This window comes from Danio aesculapii, chromosome 3 (genome assembly GCF_903798145.1).
Source record: "Danio aesculapii chromosome 3, fDanAes4.1, whole genome shotgun sequence".
Classification (NCBI taxonomy): Eukaryota; Metazoa; Chordata; class Actinopteri; order Cypriniformes; family Danionidae; genus Danio; species Danio aesculapii.
The window spans coordinates 10977939-10986992 of NC_079437.1; the positions used below are offsets into that span (position 1 = coordinate 10977939).

General features: G+C 31.8%; 1 pseudogene; it reads left to right on the forward strand.

Moving 5' to 3' along the window:
• The first annotated feature begins 1725 nt into the window (after positions 1-1725).
• The window catches only part of LOC130217327 (B-cell receptor CD22-like), a 9961-nt pseudogene continuing 2632 nt past the window's right edge, over positions 1726-9054 (forward strand).

Here is a 9054-nt window from a genome sequence, read left to right on the forward strand (position 1 = left end):
AAATATAAATAATAAAAAATTATAAAGATTTATATTTAGCCCATCATAAATGTTTTTCCCCCCTTGAAATTTGGTTGGCAGTTGTAAAAACGCCACCATTAACTATTAGGCTATTACCCGTCATTTCCTTTATTTAGCCTAACTTTTGTTTTCAGGTTACATTTTTATTTTTGGTCCATGAGTTTTCTGATGTATAATTTTACATGAGCAAATAGCAGTATAGCCTGAATTACATCATTTTTAACATTCCACCTTCTTACAGCACATGTGAGAGGTTGATTCGCGGCAAATCCACTTAGCTTACTCACGCACTACATATTTCATTTATAACACTGTAAGCTTGACTTTGTCGGCTGATCATCTTTAAAATCAAAAGGTATTTTTTTAGTGTCCTAACTTGAGACTGCTGCTGCATAATGGGATGCCACCTTTCACACCTGCTATAAATTAAAATATTAATTATAGTGTAGACTAGGCTATATAGTGTGTATTCTGTAGTGTCCAGTTAAACATTTTTATTAGGCTAGGCTACAATATTAACCCCTAACTGAAAAACTAATGTGAAAATGACTGGCAGTTGCCGTCTCTGCTAAAATTAATTTAACGGCAAATTTCTTTTGTGTTTTTTCCCTTTTCCAGCTCAAGAGAGTTTTATTTAAAGAATTAGTGAACCAAAACATGAAATCAATAAGCCTACTTGTCTTCATATCATCCACTAGTTTAGTTCTCTCTCATCTTAGACTGCACCTGCGTGCACCATCACCTGATGTGGGGACCATATCTCTGGACTATTGCTTTCACAATTTCACAATTTTCATAATTTAATTGCTTTTTCATATTATAAATATCTAAATTTGTGTTTTGAAGTTTGGAACGACACGAGTGTTAGTAATTAATGACAGAAAAAAATCAGTTATAGTTGAACCTTGGGTGGGCTAATCCTTTATGAAAACTTGGAGGGGGACAAATTCTTTCTGAAGGGGCAATGCCCCCATTTGGACCGCCCATTACGAATATGTAAATTTCTAAAATCCAATCCATCAATTCTAAAACAAACAATCCATGAATCAGTAATCAGATTCCAAATAAAGTTTTAAAATGCACATAATCAGATCGACATCACTTATACAGTACATATTACATGATTACATAATATTCACACAATAACGCAGTACATTATTTGATGCACCCAATGTTTTAAAAATCTAATATTCTATTTATAGTCAAAAGAGTGTGTTAAAGAAACCGTAAAACTGAAGTGAGACGAACATGGAAATAAATCTGTAGTTGTAGTTTGATTTGGTTTGAGGTCTTATTCAACCAGGGAGTGAGAAGCAGAAGTTCATCACTTCATCTGTTTCTGTTTCTACCATCATGAATACAGATCACACCATTACATTAAAGAGCCATAAAACAATGTTTCATTATTCATTTAATTCACTATAATATTATTTTTAAACTGCCAACATCTGAGAAATTAAATTTGATATTTGATCCTGAAAACACTTGTGTACAATCGTGGCTGTTGTTGGTCAGTTTAACATTATCTGAAAACATGTTATAGGATTATAAAAACATTTTCAAAAGATCCTCTGTCACACATGAGGTAGATTTGTGCATCTTTAATGTGTTGTGATGTTTGTAAACATCAGATTGCAGGTTTCAGGAAGTCTTGAGTCTTTAACACAGTCTGTTTCTTCAAGCGTCTGTCATTATTCAGTCAGGATGGAGCTCAGTCATCTTCCTCTTGTGCTCTGTGAGTATTATTTTCTCTGGATGATTTTCAGTGGATTTTAATGCTGTTATATTTGATATCAGATCATGTCTGTTTTTTTCTGTTATGATGCTCTCAGAGTTTAAAATCTAATATCTACTTTATGATGAAAGATCAGCCAGAAGTGAGCTGTTAGTGCTGTTTATGAAGAAGTCAATGTATCATTACATTTGTTTTTTACTCATTTATTTATTTATTTAGGGACAATGTATAGCATAACATGTTGTGCCAGAGTTAGCTATGAAGATAATTTACATCTGTAGTCCCTGGGCAGGAAGTTGTAACAAAATTAACAGTAAAAAAATAATGCAATATACACTTACAGTTCAATAGATACAATACATCATTGTCAATTAAATAAAATCAAATCAGTGACTGCATATCTGATTTTGTTTAAGCCAAATTTTAAGATTGTCTACAAACTGCATTAATTTTTAGCTCTAGTCTAGATCAAACAGCCCAAATCATGAAAAAAATATGTCTAATGCAAAATACACTTTGTGCTTTTAGTGCTGATTTCAAACATCCACTCTGAAGACACTGAAGGTGAGAGAATTTACTTCATAATTCATAACATATCTGTGAATCTACATGAACTGTGAAAACTAGCATTCAAAAGGATTGTTATGATGCTTCATGTTGATATTATCTCAATTTCAACTGTGAAATAATTCTGTAAAATACTTTTTATCTTCTATCCAAGCTGTTCATCCACATGATTGTGTAAGGCACTTAATAATTTAGCTTCAGACTAAAACACTTCTGTCAATGTTCAATCATATTTAGCTTCTGTGTTTTGCAAACAAAACTGTTCAAACCTCATGCACTAAAAACAGCATATGATTATATTTATTACATCACATCATTTTTATTGTAAATATCTGTCATTATACAGAAAATCCTAAAGCCAGTGTGAGGATTACTCCTGATCTGCATGTGTTCAGAGGAGAGTCAGTCACTCTCAGATGTGTCATTAATGCTGAAGGAGTCTCTAGCTGGCGGTACAGCTGGTATAAAGAAGGTTCAGCAGGTGTATTCGGATATTTACGGGAATATATATTAAAGGTTGTTACTAAGTCTAACACAGGTAAATACTTCTGTATTGGCACTGAGAGTAAAGGTTCACGCAGATCACTAATGAGTGATGCAGTTCCTCTGACAGTATCAGGTGAGTTTGATCATCTCTTCATATGCACACAAGATTATCATGTTATTAATGAGGGATTTCTCTATTTTAGACAGAGCCCAGATAGCTTTAAGTGTTTCTCCACAGAACTGGTTGACTGAAGGAGATTCAGTGACTCTGATCTGTGAGGTTCACGGCTCCTCTACAGGCTGGACATTCAGCTGGTACATGCTAACTCAGTCAGGTAAGTTATAATGCGCTGTAACACTTTACAATATATGAATAATGATGGATTAATATGTCATCTAAACATTACTTTATTATAAACTAATTATCAGTTAATATATGTGCTAATTGTGGTGAGGGGATGGAGATGAGAGTTATACTATATTTGAGTTTACTCAGGGAAGTGATTCAATTAGAAAAGGCACGTTGGTTCGTTTCCCTTTAAAAGACAAAGAAGAGACGTGGGTAATTACAAAAGTACAAAAATGTTTATTTCAATAAAATGTAAAGGTTTTTAAAAACACATCAGAAAAACTCCAGCTTCAAACCATCAGGAAAACAATTAGAAAAACAACTAAATCAAAATAACAACAGGACTGAGGTTCCCACTGACTGGATACAAGTAGACTGACTTTCCCCCGGCTCATGCTCACACCACAGTGCACTCGAATCACACTATCAAGCACTCAGTGTTCCACAGCACACGGTAAAGAAGCACCACCACCAGTTTGGAAAAGACCAGTCATCACAGGGAAAGGCCTCAGTTTCTGAAATAAATCAAAATTAAACTAATAACTGAAAATAAGAAATGCACAATAAGTACAATCCAACAACAACACGTGTGTCAATCAGGTGAACAATGTACTTTCTATAATTAAGTTGAGACACCTACAGCTTGGACTCACAGCATCTCACATACAAACACACTCTGGATGCAGACACCAACATAATTGACGAAAATAATGATGATGATGATGATGATAATAAACCCACAAAACGAAGATCTAAATAACTTAAACAAAAGGAATGCTCTGCATAAATTTAATACAAAGAGAAAAACCAAACTGAAAATAATATTCACCAAACGCAAAACAAAAGCAGAGCACAACTAACACAAGTCAATACATCTCAAAAAAACAAGCAAACAAATAAAGCGGAGCACAAAGCAGTACAGTACTAATTAAAAGCGAAGTCCCCTTTAAGCAACAATGGTGATGTAGTCTGCGCACTGGGGTTAGCAGTGGCAGCGTGGTAAAAACAGTGGTGGCAAAAGCCCAGACGACCTCTGATAAAAACAACCCAGGCTCATACAGAGAACGTAGTCCCGGGGACGTTTCTGGAGACCGCGAAATACGTCCCGGGAGGTACGTATTTGTGCAGTTTTTGTTTTCGCGAGTCCGCAAGAGGCCGCTGTGCACGCTTTTTCCCGCGCCGTTCTCGCGTAAACCCGCTAGAGGCCGCTGTCGAACGACCTTCCGCTCGTCTGCCTGTCTTCATGACGGAATGATTGACCGTGCGACCGGCCAATCGGCTGACCCACCCTCCTCCGTCCCCAAACCCAACCAACGACGGTTCACAAAAGCCGTCCAGAAAAAGAAAAGCCCTCGTCCGGTTTTTACCACGTTTTCGGATTTTGACCACATTCTCACCCTGTGACGAACTTGTTCGCTTCATTTTTTGGATTTTGTTTTTGTTTTCTTACCTGATTTCTGGAACCGCTCTTCCCCGGACTCGAACCCGGTCGTCGTCGTGGTCAGCCCCTCTCTGCCCCGAAGGGAACGGCGTCACACCGCCCCGCAGCGTTCGCTTAAAAAAATGAAATGCAGCCGTACGTACCCCCGGCTATGTATTTCGCGGTCTCCAGAAACGTCCCCGGGACTACGTTCTCAGAATGAGCCTGGGTTGGATAAAAACAACTGCTGCGAGGCATTTTCCCTTGTTGTCAGACAGCATCTTGTGCTGTTTAAAAGACGCATCGTCATCGCTAAAATCAACATTTTCTCTTTCTTTCAAATATATAACCAGCCCAAACAGTTGTAATTCACCAAAATATTTGACACTCACACACACGTAGCCTACAGTACTGTCCCACTGACACACTGATTGAATAAGTGTCACAAAGTGAAAATAACTGAAGTTTATTTATAAAGCTACTATTCCTAAGCTACTATAAATACCATAAGTTCCATAATACCTCATGAGCTGTTAATGTATAACTATGTCATGACTTTACTTGGAGGGGCACATCATCATTAACTCATCCTTATGTCACGTCTGCTGTAGTGCCATCTTGTGGTCTTCTAGACACTAGTTGTGTTTTGGTTTTTGTTCCTGTTTTGTGGTTCACGTGATCACTAATAGTTTCCAGCTGTCTGTCATTGTCTAATTAGTGTTGTCTTTTATAAGCTTTGTTATCTTGTGCTTAGTTTGCCTTTGGATTTTTGCTGTTTGCTTGTGCACTCTGTTCACACGATTCTGTTTTGTCTGGCTCTTATATGGTCCTAGTCTGCTCACTGACTCATCGTTTTGGTTTGTTTGTTGTTCACTTTATTTATTGTTTTGTACTTTTGGTCTCTATTGGATTTTTGTACCTGGCCTGTCCCCTTATTTCTTATTAAAACTTCAATTGCTGCACTTGGATATATCTTGTATTTTTGTAAGCCCACCGTGACACCTTAACTACTCATGAACTCCTGTGTTTAAACTGTTAATGTTGCCAGAACACTTTCTTTTATTGTTATTCAGTGTAAATTGAATGAGTAGATAAAAATGGGTTCATGATGATATAATATAATTATGTATAATGTATAATATATAATGATGATATAATATAATTATGTGTAATGTATAATATATAATGATGATATAATATAATTATGTGTAATGTATAATATATAATGATGATATAATATAATTATGTATAATGTATACTATATAATGATGATATAATATAATTATGTATAATGTATACTATATAATGATGATATAATATAATTATGTATAATGTATACTATATAATGATGATATAATATAATTATGTATAATGTATACTATATAATGATGATATAATATAATTATGTGTAATGTATACTATATAATGATGATATAATATAATTATGTGTAATGTATACTATATAATGATGATATAATATAATTATGTGTAATGTATAATATATAATGATGATATAATATAATTATGTGTAATGTATAATATATAATGATGATATAATATAATTATGTGTAATGTATAATATATAATGATGATATAATATAATTATGTGTAATGTATAATGATGATATAATTATATATAATGTACACTTTATAATGATGATATAATATGATTATGTAAAATGATGATATAATTATATATAATGTATACTATATAATGATGATATAATATAATTATGTATAATGTATACTATATAATGATGATATAATATAATTATGTATAATGTATAATATATAATGATGATATAATATAATTATGTGTAATGTATAATATATAATGATGATATAATATAATTATGTGTAATGTATAATATATAATGATGATATAATATAATTATGTGTAATGTATAATATATAATGATGATATAATATAATTATGTGTAATGTATAATATATAATGATGATATAATATAATTATGTATAATGTATAATATATAATGATGATATAATATAATTATGTATAATGTATAATATATAATGATGATATAATATAATTATGTATAATGTATAATGATGATATAATATAATTTTGTATAATATATAATGATGATATAATATAATTATGTATAATGTATAATATATAATGATGATATAATATAATTATGTGTAATGTATAATATATAATGATGATATAATATAATTATGTGTAATGTGTAATATATAATGATGATATAATATAATTATGTATAATGTATAATATATAATGATGATATAATATAATTATGTATAATGTATAATATATAATGATGATATAATATAATTATGTGTAATTTAATATCTAATGATGATATAATATAATTATGTATAATGTATATATATAATGATGATATAATTAATTATGTGTAATGTATACTATATAATGATGATATAATATATTATGTGTAATGTATATATATAATGATGATATAATATAATTATGTGTAATGTATAATATATAATGATGATATAATATAATTATGTATAATGTATAATATATAATGATGATATAATATAATTATGTGTAATGTATAATATATAATGATGATATAATATAATTATGTATAATGTATACTATATAATGATGATATAATTATGTATAATGTATAATATACAATGATGATATAATTATTTATAATGCATACTATATAATGATGATATAATATAATTATGTATAATGTATAATATATAATGATGATATAATATAATTATGTATAATGTATAATATATAATAATGATATAATATAATTATACATTAATATAGCATTAGTTCATGATGGTTAAATTAAACATAAATAATGTGGTAAATAACACTTTAATTAACAAACAATATGTAGTAACAAGTAATTAAGGTAGCCATTCTTCACACATGAACTCATGGGACTTATGTTGTAGTAAAGTTAGTTCATGATTAGTGCATGCATTGACTCATCATTCGTTTATAATATAGTAATGTTTAGTTTATATTATTCATGTACTGCTATTGTAAAGTGTTGCTTTATGTGCGTCTATAGAGCAAGAATTGTTTTATTGTTTCTAATAAATATATCATGATTCACAAATAAATCTAAAAAATCTTCAAAGTTAAAATCGATTATATTCACAAATAATGATGCAAAGTTGTGTTTGTGATGTAAAAACATATTTGTGGATGTTTTTTAATTAGCTTTTATGCAACTCCTGCATGTATTTGTGGATCTTTGTCATTATTTGTGAATTTATTTATTTTTATGGATCTTTATATTTATTTGAAATAATGCAACAATTCTGCCGCTGTAATTTTTCATCTGACAAACCAGTTTTATTAAAATATATTATTGAGATTAAGAGTATTGAACCAGTTTATTTTTGTGTATAGAGAAATAGTTGATTATAATGAAATCTGTATATTTTCACTTACACAGACAACAGAGGTAATTATCAGCTGCTTTCAGACAGCAGTAGAGGAGCTGGAGGAAAATACACTGTCAGTTCTGTGGCTCTAAAACACACAGGAGTTTATTTCTGCAGGGCAGAGAGAGGAAAACCAGCCTATGCAACAAATTTTAGCAACAAACAGCCACTGTGGGTCACTGGTGAGTTTACGCAGTACTGATATGACTGGATCATATTTCATGAAGAAGGAAAAATGTTAAATATTTGTAAATTACTGTTGTACCTGTCTCAGGTGTTTCTCCTCCAGTCTCTCTGGTCATCAGACCCAGCAGAGTTCAACACTTTACATCTGACTCTCTTTCTCTGAGCTGTGAAGACAAGAGTAACTCTACTGGATGGAGAGTCAGAAGATACAGACACAGCAGGTGGATGAGTGATTGTTCATCACAAACAGGATCTACATGTACAATCAGCCTCACCACATAGACACTGGAGTTTACTGGTGTCAGTCTGACTCTAGAAAGAACTATAATCCTGTTAATATCACTGTACACTGTGAGTCTGTATTCATGCTTTTAAAACAGATTGAGTTGATGAGAGCAGAAAGCATTAGACACAGTTGTAAACTGTGTAGTGAACTGAAAACATAACCACATAATACCACTCAAATTATACTGAAAGTAATTAGTAGTGTTTAAAACACTTGTCTATAAAAATGAATCACATTTTAATGTACAGCATTTGTATTTATAACATCAGCACTCTGTTGATGTGTGTGTTGATGTTTGCTGTGTTTGTGTAGCTGGTGTGATTCTGGAGAGTCCTGTTCATCCTGTGACTGAAGGAGATCCTCTGACTCTACACTGTTTATATAAATCTACAACTCCAGCAAAGCTCAGAGCTGATTTCTATAAAGATGGATCAATCGTCCAGAGTCAAACCTCAGAGATGATCATCACTGCTGTCTTAAAGTCACATGAGGGTTTCTACTACTGCAAACACCCAAAAGGAGAGTCACCCAAGAGCTGGATCTCAGTCAGAGGTGAGGAGTATAAGTCAAAGAGTTAT